The following is a 16,480-nucleotide window of genomic DNA, read 5'->3' as shown; positions in this document are numbered from 1 at the left end:
AGATTATATCCACCTTCTCTCGAAACCCTACCATAGCATTCTTTTGGACATTTGCATTGAATCCATCCTCTTTGCAGGAATATTTACTCCCTCAAGCATTTAACCCACACACATATTGTTCCTCTTAAGACTTGTCAATGCAGTACATTATTGTTCGAATGGCGCGTTATACAGATATACAAACAAAAATTTAAAAATCTAGCGTAAAATTATAGATGCACATTATACACTGGTGGGCGTCCCACGCCGAAAAATACGGTAATTAATATGCAGTAATCTTTGACTTAAATCAGCAACCATAGAGAGCAAATATTTTTTATTTATAATTTAGAAAAAGTCATTTTAAAAGTTTATTCATTTTGTTTACTTATTTATATTTTAACTATATAATTTTTCAGCGGACATTTAAATATTTTCAACAATATAAATTTCAAACATAGCTTTTTATTAGAAAAGGTGTTATTCCTGTGAAAGCCAGAAACAAAAACACATAATAACTAAAGTTATTAAATATATAACTGTTGATTTGCCTTGAGGGGTTGTAGGATGAAATATTCATATCAGAACATTTATTCATATATATTAGAACAGAACTGCATATCAGGTCTATGCATAGAAAAATAAGTTGTTCAAAAATGTCTGCTAAAATCATAGACTTATTTTCATTTTGAAAAATAAACAGTATCACTCACATTAAATATGGGGTGGGGGGAATACATTAAAAATCAAAATAAGAAGAAAAGACTAAAAATAAAAATCGTTTAAGGCTATCTGTACAATTTCCTGAGATTTTATACACAGAATATAAAAGCTTTCACTTATGAATCTGTGATTTTAGAACCTCTCCCTATCATAGAAATACTGATATAACTGCATGCTCTGTTATCTTCAACTATTATGAACTTCATATTCACATGTACTGTAAATAATTTTTAAGATTACTGAACAGTAAGGACAAAGCTAATCATAATAAAGTAACTTGCTATAGTACACAGACAGTAGCTCAGCAAAATGAAAATGATGAATGCAGAAAAAAAGTGTAGAAATTTAAAGTGGGGTAATTCTCATAAGCATAAATATAAAACACAATTTAAAAGCAGAAATTCTCAGAGTACTTTTCTTTCAAATAGTTCAAATATAGATCTAAAGTGAAAAAGTCGGATTTTTCATTCACTTCATTGCAACAGAGATATTAAGCTATCAATTTTTTAAAAAAATTACGTAAGAAGGGTTCGGAATGAATGCAACTATTATTTAATAATTAAAATCATTTAAGATTTAATTCTTAAATATCTCATGATTATTCATGCCTCACATGCTATGTGTAAGCCTGGGTAAATGATAACACATGTGAAAACTCAAGCCTAGTTTTGAGTATTTGGTGGAGAAATTAGAAAACTGCTTTAAATTAAATTTATTCTAAAACAAAAATCAACATTTTCTATTAGCAAGTGAATGGATGCAATCCTTCCATAAAATTATTTGTAAAGAAATTTTACAACTTACCAAAATAAATGTTTTAGAAATTTTATAAATTATTCTCCCTATATAAATTAAAAACTGTTGTTTTGAGTTTTATTTCAATAACACCTGCACAATGTTCAATTAAATTATTCCTTCTCCTTGCAAATTCAATTCACAGAATGCCTTTTCATTAGTTAAGCAAAAACGCACATTTTTAAATCTTTATTAAGGCTTATCATTTGTGCCCCAAAATGTTAAATAAAAACAATATGCACATGGAGAGGTAGAAATGATTTGTTTAAGACTAAACTAATAAATTATTCCCTTGAAATGATTTATCTGGTATCTCAGTAATATAGTTACACAATTAAAATATATATGAACTAAAAATTAATTCTCTACATCTTAATTCTCGTAATTAATAAACTTAATTCTCTTAATTCTCTAAGCTAAAGGGTATTTTTATGTTTCAGACATTCAAGTTTTAAAACTTTCAATCTAGTTCCTCATGAATATTAGACAAAATATTCGATAACAACATGCAAATAAATTATTTAAAAAGGACAGGATACAGTCCTTCTATAATTAATTTGTTTTTTCATCTAAATTTGTTTGACTTGTCCTTTTCTTGATACATGACACTGACATGATACATGATATTGACTGATGAAAAGGACTGCCTTCATGAAGAAATTTCCAATGCAAAATTGATCAAATTCACAGTACATATCTATGAAGGGAAAAAAGTGATTCCCCTCCTTTCTCACAATTATTTTTTTTTAATAAAATATCATTTTATGACTAGTTTTTCACAAAAACGTATTTTACAACAATTCTTTTACCTTAACTAACCATTTTAAAAAACTTGGATAAAATTATTTTGAAGCATTATTTTCCCCCCTCTCCTGTAGTGAAAATTGCATTTCATCAATTTTATTGTATGAATCGTGCTGATTAAAAAAAAAAAAAAAAAAAAAAAAAAAAAAAAAAAAAAAAAAAAACATGAAAGATGTTTAGGAACAAAGGAATTGAAGGAAGAAAATTACTTCATGTCTCCCTTTCATCAGGTGCATTATCCTCTGAAGAGAGTTTGATGCACATGCATACTACTCCTCAAAGATTAGCTTTGCCTCCTTACAAAATACTTATTTATAATTAAAATAATATATTTTTATTATTTAATATATAAAATAATATATATTTATTATTTAATATATTATTAATATTAAAATAATATACTGTTTTACAATTAAAAATTATATGCAGAATGTTTTTGAAAGCATAATTTGTTTAAAGCTAAACGTTAAGGCACGTAAGAATAAAAAATTATATTTTTCCTTAACACTTAGCTGTGAACTCTACAGATTTCACAGCTAAATGAAGTATTTCAGAATGAAAGACAACAGAAAAGTTTTAAAAAATTCCACATGGTCTTATATTTAAAGGAAAAAATTAACAAAAAAAGTGGATTTCTTTTATCCTGTGCTTTGATTTATCCTGCATAAAAATTCATGGGTTTTAACAAAAAACAATTAATTATAGGTTGAAACACTAATATTAAAATCCTCTTAGACTTCATTTTTTAGCCTAAGATCTTATTTAAAAAAAAAAAAATTAAATACAAGACCTGAAATACTTCTTGAATGCTAAAAATTAGCCCAGCTTTAAAATGCAAAACTGTCATTTCCCATTTGAAATTTTCAGAGAAATGTAGTATTTAATACTATGTAAATTTAAGTTTCACAAATATATAATTACAACAAAAAATATCAAATATATTTCTTATGAAATATGAAATAGATGCAAAGTTTTTCTACGTAATTCTTAGGTAATACATGCATTTCCATAGTAACACAAGGTACCAGGGTTTGGTTTACATAATAACAGACAATTTTGCCAACCTCCTTAATTTTTTTTCCACAACATATAAAATTTATTTCTGAAGCAATATTTTGTTGTAATAATTTTCAGATATATAAAATAAAATGTTGAGGTAATAAATTTAATTCATATTAACAATTACTGAATATTAGTTATTAATGAGAAATTTTCAAGACAGAAGCAATTCTATGATTAGAAAAAAAAATAATAAATTGAGAAAAATGTTCCCACACTTCCTGCTTTTTTTTAATAAAACTCTTGGAAATATGAAAAAAACCTTTATTTTGTTAAATAATGTTTACAGATTTAGAAAATAAAAATATATTAATAACTTCTGAATTAATATTAGGAATTAACGTTTCTCAGTAACAGAGAAAATTATAATTAGAAATAATTTTTTTCCACAAGAAATGCTTCTTCTTTCTTTCTTTTTTTTTAAATAGCTGTCATTGTCATACCTACTGTTTAGTGCAAGATATCTTGCATTAAATATATTGAACAACATAAAGCAATTAATAAAATTCAGAATAAATCTAATAATAGCTCTTCGAAAACTGACTGTAATTGTCAAAAAGAATAAATTTTAAAATCTTAAAAATATGTCTTGTGACATACTTTTTTGCATCCATTTTTTTTTTCACAGAAAACAAAAAATTCAGATATCAAATTCAAAAATATCTTCTTTTAACAACTAATTAACATTAGATATTAATTGGAAAATTTCAAGGAGGAGGCAAAAAATATAAATGTAAGAAATATAAAGTATTGAAAAGATTTTTCTCCTTTTTCAAAATATTTGTAAAATAATGCTTCCAAATTAAGAAAATTAAACATTTCATGGCACAATTCTGAAATATTGAATTTTAGGAATTATTCATTCTGAATAATAATTCAATTCTCAATATTGAAATTACAAAGCATTATGTTGTTATTTAGTGCTTCTAATTTACACAGAAATGCCAAATGAAGTTGCACTTTTGCAAGCAGAAAAACATGATCAGATATAACAACAAATATCAATAACAAAGACAACATATATCTTGGAGATTTTTTTTTTTTTTTTTTTTTGTGACAAATTTCATCTTTATCTCCCGATTTCTTAGTTTTCTAAATCAAAATAATTCTAAAAATAAAAGAATTATATATAATTTCATATAATATAAATTTTTAAAATGTTAAAAATAGAAAGTTATTTTAAATATGAATGTTCAGAGCATTAAATGTTTATCAACAGCAGAAAAAGTTAATAAAAATTTCAATATTTAAATTGAAAATTAATCAAGATAAATAAACTTTAAAAAATTGGTTATTTATTAAATACACAAAATTATTTGCCTTCTAAAACATGTTCATCTATTCACATTTCTTTTTTTTAATTCATTTACATAAATTTTCTGTACATGTTTAAACAATACAGATCACTGGGGAGTGATGAATTTGTCACAAACATCAGTTATTTAACACAATACAAAAAGATAATAGATGCAAAAACTCATTGCCATCATGTACCTGTATCAATAAGTATTAAACAAATACTATGGGAGCTCGAAATACATACAGTTTCTCCCACTTAAATACTACGGAATCTCGAAACACAGTTTCTCCTGCTTAAGTAATGTTAGAAATACATTGTGAGTATTTCTGTCAGCAGGAGCAAGGAAACATACATTTGAACAATGCAGACTGCAAGTCCTGAGTTAAATAACAAATAAGTGTTCTCTTTCATAATAAGTGTCCTTGCCTTTCAGGTAGTTAACCTAGAAAGGAACTGCTACGAAAACACACAGTGAACTTACAAACTTAGGCAAATCACAGCTGCAGTGATACTTCGCAGACATTCAGAGTGTTTCTTACGGAGTCTGGCAGTAAAATGTACCTGATTTGATTCCTCTGTTGGGGGGGGTATGAAAAATCAATACAGATAGGCACTTCTTGCCTGTTTGCTCAGGAACTGTCCAGGCGAATCATTATTATGGAAATTGTCGACACCTTTACAGTTTTTTCTCGAAACAATTCGCCAAACATAAGTGAACACAATTTTACAGTCTCTAAAATTTTGCACAGAAAGTCCTAAATCGTGGAGGACCTTAAAACCGAAATTTTGGTCAAATTCCTTATTTTCAAATTGTTCGACAAAGTTTGCCTCGATTTTCGGGAGTCGTTTCGATAAAGTCCAAAACTCTAGGCTTTCAGTTGAAGCTGGAATTTTCCCAGCTATGGCTGTGATGGAAAGGACATTTTGTAAAAGTCACCAAATTTGTATGAGTTACATTTTATGCAGGTATTTTGCATCTCCTGGGAACTTGCAGGTACATGATAAGCAGTAAAGACATCCAGAATGGTTAGGACATCCAGTTTGCATATGCCCAAAGTGCTGACACCTGAAACAGCTGCTGGTTGTTTGCTTCCCTGATCTGTATTTTGCTTCTGGTGGAGTCAGAGTTTTCATCCACTGATTAAGCCACATACGACAACCTTAAGTGGAAGTTGTTCTTTTGCACCGAAAGGCACTGACAGCCCGTTCTCTGCTGTGCCAGTCATGGAACATTCAGGAACATTCTCCTAAACATTTACGATTTTGTAGAGTCTCACCTTCTTTGGGAACATATAAAGGTGACACTGCAGAGGAATGGGGGCATCGATATTATTTTTGCCGAAAACAGATTTCTTTCCACATGACTTGAGGTCGCAGGCACATTACGGGAAGCAGACAACATTTCTTTTCCACGGGAGGTGGGACGCTGTATCCAATAAATCCATCTGCCCTAGGCAACAAAAAGAGTTCATAGAAATGTTGAAAGCTCTCATGTCGGAATTGATGCAGTCAAGAAAGAATGCATGATGAAGGCAACAGATTTTACTGTGGTTAAGAAGTTCATTTTTGATTTACAAAAGATCTCTTTTGAAAAGAGAAGCTTTAAAATCATATCACACAGTGTTGGCGCTCAATAACTCTCATCCAGTTTTCCAGACGATGTTGAAGTAGCAAATTCAGTCATAATTAGTAAACTGCTGGAGCTGGCAGTCCTGTGAGGTTGATGATTTCTAACATCAGAAAAAAAAAGTCAAAGAGAGACAAGAATTGGTGACTTAATTTTAATGCACCAGTAATATCTCTCATTTCTGGCTGAGCATAAAAGTTTTTTTTTTTTTCTCCTTGCGGTCCAAACTTGTGTATTACAGCTCAGCTGATGAGTGTCTAATGCATATATGTGAGGGAATGAGCAGTGTGCCCTATTCAGTGCCCTCCCTCCACCTACTGGAGATGCATAAGCGAAAAAATGTTTTTCACAAATGGTAGCAAATTTATTCAAAAATATGAATAACATTTCAAGTGCATAGAGGATCATTTAAAAGCAAAATGCTTAGATTTTATCATCAAAATATAACATAAGATGAAACTGCAGAATTAAGCAGAATATACTGAGTTAATGTGTAAAACAAATACACAGAAATATAACCTAACATGATGAAAGTTATAACAGATTATGCCAGAATGGGTCAACATAGCCAAGAACTGTGTATAATTTATTCTAAATTACAAATGTTCAATAAAATGAGAAAAATGTATTAAAATACATAAAACAAAATATTTTTGCATGCAAATGTAGTTTGGCTCATCAATATATAAAGAAAAAACAATTAAAAAAATACTCAGTTCTAATAAAATAGAACTTTTATGGAAAGTTAGCATTTCTGATAAAATATTTTTAGTTGTAAGAGATACACAAAAAATAAAGATGGACATAATTATCTCAATAAAAAGTAAATTTGTTTTTTTATATAAATATAATACAAATGCATGTTAAAATTTCATTCAAAAATTGTATTTATGCATCTTCATAATACAATAATTTCGCTAATTATTTCAAACAATAAAATCTGTTAAATTCACAAATTTTTATAAAACAACCGATTTCCTTAAACAGTCATGTTTCAACTAAGTGCAGTCATGTTTTTATATTTTACAGAATTAGTACATACTGCACATAAAAATAAGAAAATGCACAAATTAAAGCATACAATTTTATTATTTCCACTCCTCATAATAAAATGACATTTTTTTTTTTCAACAAACATTGATATTATTAAATTGATTAAAATTTCCCCAGAAAAGATTTACACATTTCTATATATTGTGCCACGCAAATTTTCTTCCTCTAATAACCTAATAACTGACTTTTCATAAACTACTTTGCATCTATTTAATAATTTTTTAAAAACAAAAATATTTACTTAGAAATTATATGCATAAAGGAAAAGATTTTTACTAAAAAATTATTGTATAGATTTTCAATAGCCTTAACACAATAAACTTTTTCTTTAAAAAATTTTCTATGATGAATTGTATTTAAATATAGTGTCAAGAATTATAACAGTGTGCTTTGACAACTGTTTTAATGCACACACAAATTTAAAATGCCTAAAATGTTGAAATTATATAATTACAGTTTAAGCTTTACACAAAAGACATGCCAACATTTAAAATTTAAATTAATTAAGGATAAAAGGAGTAATTTATAAGTGACTGAATAGTATAAGAGGCTTTCGAATTAAAGTATTAGCTCAATACTCTGAGGTCAGCAAAACCATAGAGAAGGTAGTTTAATAATGTCATGAATAATATGAAATTTTTGTTCCACTTCATGTTTAAAAAAGTGAAATAAAATATTTGAAATAAAAATATATCATCAACCTTCATAAAATTTGTAATAAATTCTCAGATGAATACTTTACTGGAGTAAAACTCAGACAGTCTTGCATATTACAGTCAAAAGTCGTTAATCCGGACTCGTCGGGACTTCAGCGATTCCGGATTATCGATTTTTCCGGATTATAGATCATCAGTTTAAATCTGGTAAAATGGCATGCAGAAATTATAAAATTAAAAATATGAAACCGTAATTTACGAAATAAAGAACAATTATGATCTAAAGGGTATCAAAATTTACAAAAAAAAAAGCTTAATATTTATTTGTTTACTTTATTAAATATTTCTTTCAGTGTAAGTTGTTTAAGTTGCTTCGTTTTTTATGTGATAATACATTCTCTTTAATTCCATAAACAGACATAATTTCTTCTTCAGTTACAAAGTTCCGCTGTTCAAATCCTATAATTGCTGTGTCGAGAATACCGACTAATTTGTCAATCGAAATTTTTTCGTTTTCAATAACCTCTGTCACTTTCTTCGCTATTGGAAGCGAATTATAATGACGAGGCATTTGATTTAAATCATATCAAAGCCGGAGTACATCGAGAGGAAATACCACATTTAGTAAGCAATTATGAGCCAAATAAAATAAAAACATCTGCCCTTAAGATAAGGATAGTGTTGACAGATCAACTTCCAATTCATTGCGCTCCGCGGCGTTAAAGATAAACAAAGTTTAGGTAAACAAACGTTAAAGTTTAGATAAAAGAAGGATATGCCTTTATCCAAAGGATATGCCACGTCCCCCCCCCCCACACACACACGCAGAGCAGCGTGAAATTGATAAACAGATTTCTGAATGGTTAGATAAACAAATCCTTTATCCATTTTTTGCAGCAATTCCACTTTTTGTTTAATGGACTCCGAAAGATACTTTCCCTTTGTATATCCTTTACATATTAGTAAATATATATCAGAAATTATGTTTGACATAATCGAAAGTTCAAGCTTACTTTTATAAAATTGCTCCAATTCGAAGATTAAGGAACAACGCAATCTGCAACATTAACTAAAATAGATAATTAGATAATTTTAGCTTAGCTTATCCCGTCCGTTATACATTAAACGCGCATTTGTAAACGTATTTTGGGCACGCGCACACGCAAATTCGCAGCCGTAAAGGTCTTACGCGCATGCGTCAACACGACGCATGCGCAGAAAGTTTGTAGCTTTGAGGTCCGGATTATAGATCATTCCGGATTACGGGTGTCCGAATTAACGACTTTTGACTGTACTATATTATATTAGCTTTTATAATATTAAAAAATTATATAAGAATGCAATTCATGCATAATAAATTACTTAACCCTTTGCGGCATGGTGGGTCAATATATGCCCCACCTAATTAATATTTATTTTCTCAGTTAGCAATTTCCGTTAGAAATTTTCTAATCTTTTAAAAATAATCTATTTTAGTTATTATTTTTCTCAGTAGATGTTACTACTATACCAGGGCTTAAGTTTATAAGCAAAAAATATTCAAAATAGGATCACAAGAGTGATATCTCTGTATCTCGCATTTTTCAATATTTTAAAAATTTTGGTATACAGTTTATGATATGTATGATACTTTTTAATATTCAAAAGTACTTTATTTTCAAAAATCTTAATTGTATTCAATATTTTATAACATTAATTTTGCAGTTGAAATAAGTGGGTTAAAATTTGTCCCACCACACACTTGAATTTCCGCTCAATAGATGGCAGCACTCACGATTATTTTTTTTCTTTTTTGCATCTACTTTTTTCGTGATTGCGCGCGCTTTTACATCCGTTGTATGCTCTGATGTGCTAAAATGTCTAGGAAAAAATTAACAACTCAGGAAGCTTTGGATCTTTTTGCTGAATTGCCATCTGATTGCGACTCAAATGCTTCAGATGTCAGTTTCTGATTCAGATGAAATTGAAATCCAGGAGAGAATAACTGAGGTTGAAGTTATTGCTGAAGAAGAAAGGGAAGTAGTCATAATTTGTTTCGCTTTTTAAAGACACAGATGCATCTATGCATGTGGCACTGTAAATATGAATCGGAAGTATCTACCCACAAATTTATGTCAAGAGGATATATAGACTTTTCAGTTAGCGATGATTCAATTTATTGCATAAAATGGAAGGATAAAAGATCCGTTTCTATCCTGTCTTGCCTGGAAAGGCAACTGAAATGAAAGAAATTAATAGAAAGGAACGAGATGGAAAGACAAAAAAAAAAAAAAAAAAAAAAAAAAAAAAAGTACTGTGCCCAAACAGCATTATTTCATACAATAAGAATATGGGATATGTCGACTGATTGATCAACTGAAAGGACTATATGAAATAGACCGCAAAAGCAAGAAATGGTGGCACATGATTTTTTTTTTTTTTTTACTTTTTAGATGCGAGTATAGTAAACACATTTATTCAAGTTTGTTCGCGAACCTGATCATGATGTAAAAACAATGAAAGGTTTTCTTCTCTCAGTTACAGAAGGTCTAATGGCACTTGCAGGCAAGAAAGAGCTGAAAAGAAAACTGAAATCCCCAGTTCAAATAAAACTAAAAACCCGTTCGTACAACCAGAAAAGACACTAAAAAATGTAAGTAAAACGCCAAAGAGAACGAGCAGGAGAAGATGTGCATATTGCAGCATATCGAAAGAATAACGACGAACATTTTGCATGTGTGAAACATGTGAAGTGCCTCTATGCTTACAAAAGAATGAAATAACATGTTTTTCAAAGTTTCATGAAAGTGACTTTTTTTTCAATTTTAGTCATATATAAATGTTTTTGAATCAAGTGCCAATTTTAATATTTTATTTAGTATCATATGTACGAGTATCAAATTTTAATCTTAAAATAATATTCAAGAAAATATTTTCTTTTGTTCCTAAAATTTAAAAATATTAAATATATACTACATGCAAAATGTGCATATGCAAAATTTTACAAGTCATGCATATATGCAATAAGTACAAAATGCATTTTAGTGTGTTTATTATGAATATTTTAGAATGCACGCTTTATTTTGTTTATTCATTCCACATATAATTTTTTTTCCCTGCTATACACCAATATGCTATAAGACATGTGCTAGTTGCATGGTGGGACAAATGGTATCCCACCTTCCACCGTAAAAAATAAAAGCGCAGAATTTTTTTCAAGCCTTAAAGGCACTTAAGTAAGTCCATCTGACTTATTCTAAGGCATTTTTTTAAAGATTAAAATATATTTTAAATATGCGTGTCGCAAAGGGTTAAACCAGACTTAAAAAATTTGACAGAAAGGTATTTTTTTATAAATTTTGTCAGTGTTTTAAAAGAAAGGCAAAGATTTCCTACACAGAATTAAAAGCGTTCTGTTGCAAAGAAATCAGAACTTAGTATTAGTTCTGGTGAATTGGGGGGGGGGAGTTTAAACATAATTTTGTCTGTATTTTGAATGACAATAATTTTGTCTCGGTCTTTTAGATGGTTTAGTGAAGCATGTGAATCTGAAATTTATGAAAAACTGGTTACACAATTATAATATTTTATTACAAAAAATAATAGTAGGACTGGAAGGGAATTAACTTTTTTCCTTTCCTAGGTATGTAGTGTGAATATGATCTGATTTGCATAATATATTTAGCCACTGAGTGAATAAATTCCTACTAGTGCCAGACCTGGTCAAAAGACATGTTGCCATTCATACATTACTGCATTCATTGCACTGTTTTTTTAAATGATTTGTTTATTTTCTTTACAACAACTATGTAATTCTGCAAAACTCAGGAATCATGCAAACATGTGCCACAGAAAGTGGCCTAAAATGCTTGGTATAAGGATGAAGTAACTTCTTTTAGATATGTTGTGGTTTATCTTATTTGGAAAAGTCTAAAAAAATATCATACCAATTTAACCCCAGAACAGCCGAGAGATGGCAGCACATGATTACAGACCACAAAATTCTATCCCAAGATTCTCAAGGAGAGAGTCAGTCGTCGAACGCGCGCGATGGTGCACGTGTGTAGTTTGGAGGTGAAGATGAAATAAAAATTGTTAAGTTTGAAATGTTGAATCTAATTTGATCTTCCTAAATAATTATCATAGATTCTTAACAATGGTGACCCGGCCTTGCAGCAACCAAGAGTTATTGTTTTAAACTAATATTTGCACGGGAAAAAAAAAAAAAAAATTCTCTTTTTTTTTACATATTACTTGGGACTTAGCCACGTGACTGGAAATGACTGAAGGAACAGCAATAATCGGAGCAGTAAAGATACCTGTGTACAACTTCGCCGATCCTTCACTATGGTTCACTATGTGCGAAGCAACATTTGAATTGGGAACACCGAAAGCGATATCGGAGTCTCGCACGAAGTATAATTACATTGTTTCGCACCTGCCCGCCGAAGCCGCATCAATTGTGAGAGATGTAATCAAAGCCCCCAACTCCACGGATCCTTACAATCACATTAAAACTGAGCTAATCAAGCGGTGCGGAGAATCGACGCATCAAGAAATGAAAAAACTCCTCGGCGGCGAACAGTTGGGAGATCGCCGGCCAAGTGAACTCTTACGCATAATGCGACGACGCGCTGAGTCATACAGCATTTCCGATGAACTAATGCTAACTGTTTTTACAGCATATCCCGAGTTTCGTACAGGTCGATACTCGCAGCGAACACGCCTTTAACCTTGGATAAAGCTGCGGAAGTTGCGGATCGTGTCATCGATGTATCACCATCTCCTGTAGCGGTAAGTGCCACAAATATTTGTTCTGCTAATATTTCAGATTCCATTGAAGAACGTTTACTCGCAGAGATAAAAAAATTGCACGTAAGAATCGATAATATCTCGCGTGATCGTCGCCGCACTCGTAGTCAGAATAAATATCGCGGCTAAAGAGAACGCAGCCCCTCTCAAAATAAAAACAAGTTTGATACCTGTTGGTACCACCTTAAATTTGGTGAGAGAGCTATAAAGTGTACCCCGCCCTGTAAATTTTCAAAAAACGGCCCAGGCGAGGCATAGCGGCGACTACAGCCTTGCCCTCCAATTCTCGTCGCCTTTTTGTTAGAGATGCGCGCACAAATGTCAACTTCCTCATCGACACGGGTTCTGACGTATCTATAATTCCAGCAACAGCATTGCAAAGGCGAAATCGCATCCAAATGACCCTTTCAGCAGCAAACACTACACCAATTTCCGTCTACACTAGCCAAAATCTCTCCTTAGACTTAGGTTTAAGACGCATATTCAGATGGACCTTTCTTGTCGGCAGTGTTTCAACCCCTATTATTGGTGCAGATTTTTTGTATAATTTCAACTTGATGCCTAACCTCCACACAAAAAGATTAATCGACGGTAACACTAATCTTGGCTCTAAATGCAGTTTACGAGTTAGTGCAATACATTCAATAAAGACAGTATCTGGCGACAGTATATACCATAAATTATTATTAAAATTTCCAGAAATCACAAAACCACCCCGTGCTGACCAAGAAATTAAGCACACAGTAGTGCATCACATCCAAACCACAGGACCTCCCGTCACTGCTAAAGCACGACGTCTTGCCCCAGACCGCCTACGAATCGCCAAAGAAGAATTCCAAAATATGATAGAATTAGGCCACATTCGTCCTTCAAAAAGTAACTACGCATCACCTTTGCATATGATCCCTAAAAAGGACAGCACGGAATGGCGTTCTGTAGGAGATTACAGAGCCCTCAATGCACAAACAATAAAAGATAATTATAACATTCCTAATATCTTAGATTTTACTTCTGAACTACATGGCTGCAAAATTTTCTCGTACCTTGATTTAATTAAAGCCTATCATCAAATCCCTATACATCCTGATGATATCCACAAAAGTGCTATAATCACCCCCTTCGGCTTATTTGAAAGCTGTCGCATGCAATTTGGCCTATGTAACGCTGCAGCCACATTCCAAAGATTCATCAATGAAGTTACTCGAGATTTAAAATTTGTTTATGCATTCGTAGACGATATATTAGTAGCATCTAAATCTGAGGAAGAGCATATCTCGCATCTAAGAATACTTTTTGAAAGATTGCAAAATTATGGCCTTAGCCTTAAACCTTCTAAGTGTGTTTTTGGTGTTTCCTCAATAAATTTCTTAGGTGTCAAAGTATCTGAAGAAGGAACAGAACCCCTGAAAGATAGAGTAGACTGTATTTTGAATTTTCCTAAACCTACTACCATAATTCAATTAAGACGCTTCTTAGGTCTATTCAATTTCTATAGACGTTTCGTTCCTAGAGCAGCACACATATTAGCACCCTTAAATAAATTTTCAGAAGGTATCAAAAATAATAAAAAGAGCAGAAAACCTAAACAAAACGATCCCAAAGAAACACTTCAATGGTCTGAGGCTAGCGAACAGGCATTTACAGATGCCAAAAATTCACTAGCTACCGCAACTCTTCTTCGTCACCCAATTCCAGGAGCCAAACTTAGTGTTTGGGTTGATGCCAGTGACCTGGCAGTTGATGGTTCCTTGATGCAACTCAACACAACCAACTGGGAACCGATTGCATTCTTCTCTGTTAAGCTCACCAACAGTCAACAAAAATTCTCCACCTATGATCGAGAACTATTGGCCATTTACACTGCGGTGAAGAGATTCCGGCACATGCTCGAAGGTCGGAACTTTATCATTTTCACTGATCAAAAGCCTCTTATCTACGCCTTTAAGCAAAATTCAGAGAAGTGCAGTCCGCGCCAATGGCGTCGACTTGATTTCATTTCTCAGTTTAGCACTGACATTCGTCATACCAGTGGTGTTAATAATAGCGTTGCAGATGCATTATCCAGAATTGAGATAAACAACATCTCAAATTCCTCATTTCTTGATTTTGAAGCCTTTAGTCACGCTCAGAAAGCTGATGATTTACAAAATCTGCAAAACAGCAATCATTCACTAGAAATAAAGTCCATGCCCAGCCCAGTGTCAGCAACAGAACTCATCTGTGATGTATCAACCGGAATTCCAAGACCTATTGTGCCAGCATCTTTTCGTAAAATAGTGTTTGACCATTTTCAGAACCTCTCGCATCCAGGAACAACAGGATCTTGCAAATTAATTTCTGCTCGCTATGTTTGGCCCAATATGAAAAAGAATATTAAAGACTGGGTAAAAAGTTGTGATGCATGCCAGCGATCCAAAGTTCACAAACACACAAAAACACCTCTGGGTACATTTGCTACACCAGACGCACGATTTTCTCATCTGCATGTGGATTTAATCGGACCCTTGCCTCCTTCAGAGGGCAAAATGTACTGCCTCACCATCATCGACAGGTTCACCAGATGGCCTGAAGTGATACCCATCGCTGATATGACAACAGCAACAGCATGCAGAGCCTTGTTCGAAGGATGGATATCCCGCTTTGGATGCCCATCTACCATCACCACAGATCAGGGTCGCCAGTTTGAGTCACCTCTGTTCAGTGAGCTCACACAAATTATGGGAACAAGAAGAATTCGTACTACAGCCTTTCATCCCCAAGCAAATGGCTTAGTAGAACGTTTTCACAGAGTCTTGAAAAATTCTTTAAAAGCCCATGAAAACCCAAGATGGACTGAATCATTACCAACAGTTCTCCTTGGCATTCGAGCTGCTGTTAAAACAGACATACAAGCATCAAGTGCTGATCTTGTGTATGGAACTTCACTAAGACTTCCAGCAGATTTATTTTCCCAAAGTGCCCAAAATACAACTCCATCTTATGAGTATGTGCAGAAACTCCAGGCACAAATGCAGCAGTTAAAGCCATTTCCCAACCAAAATCACCAAACAAGAATCTTTGTGCACCCAGAATTGCAAAAGTGTACACATGTTTTCCTTCGTGTGGACAAAATAACACCACCGCTCACTCAACCATATACAGGTCCCCACAAAGTCATAAGTCGAAGCGACAAAGTTATAAAAATATCCATAAATGTCAGGCAAAGCAATGTTTCCCTAGACAGAGTGAAACCTGCATTCATATATAATGATGAAATACAACAAATTCCTCACGAGCATGAACCTAAAGTCCCAGGAAATACTACTGGAAACTCTGTCAACAATTCCAAAACCACAAAATCTGGATGAATTGTGAAATTTAGCAAGAGACTCATCACAGAAATTGGTTAACTTGATCATAATTACTCTTGAGTTACTCGATTTTCAATGTTCATCATATCACAATTATTCTCTACAAATTTCAGAACTGAAAAACCTTTATTTTCATTTATTCATGTCAATTAGATTTAACCTGTATTACTTTATTTTGTTTTCTACTTTTATTTAATTTCATGTATGTAAGTGATTTCAGCAACTGACACAACCCAGCATCCCAATTCCCTTTTGTTTATGCTATGTATGTGTAAATACTGTCGTTCTTTCACTTCGCTTGTTCACTGGGGGGATACTCTTGTTGTGGTTTATCTTATTTGAA

At 32.2% G+C, this 16,480-nt stretch overlaps 1 protein-coding gene and 1 pseudogene across 8 annotated transcripts in view; one reads left to right on the top strand and one right to left on the bottom strand.

Annotated features, from left to right (window-relative positions):
• The window catches only part of LOC146997006 (uncharacterized), a 159,354-nt gene that overhangs the window by 33,608 nt on the left and 109,266 nt on the right, over positions 1–16,480 (bottom strand). The window lies entirely within an intron of this gene.
• On the top strand, positions 11,795–13,978 carry LOC146997008 (uncharacterized; annotated as a pseudogene).

This window comes from Stegodyphus dumicola, chromosome 5 (assembly GCF_044657685.1).
Source record: "Stegodyphus dumicola isolate Sdum_Otavi_A_Nest chromosome 5, ASM4465768v1".
In the NCBI taxonomy this organism is placed as follows: Eukaryota; Metazoa; Arthropoda; class Arachnida; order Araneae; family Eresidae; genus Stegodyphus; species Stegodyphus dumicola.
This window is presented reverse-complemented; position numbering and strand designations above follow the sequence as displayed.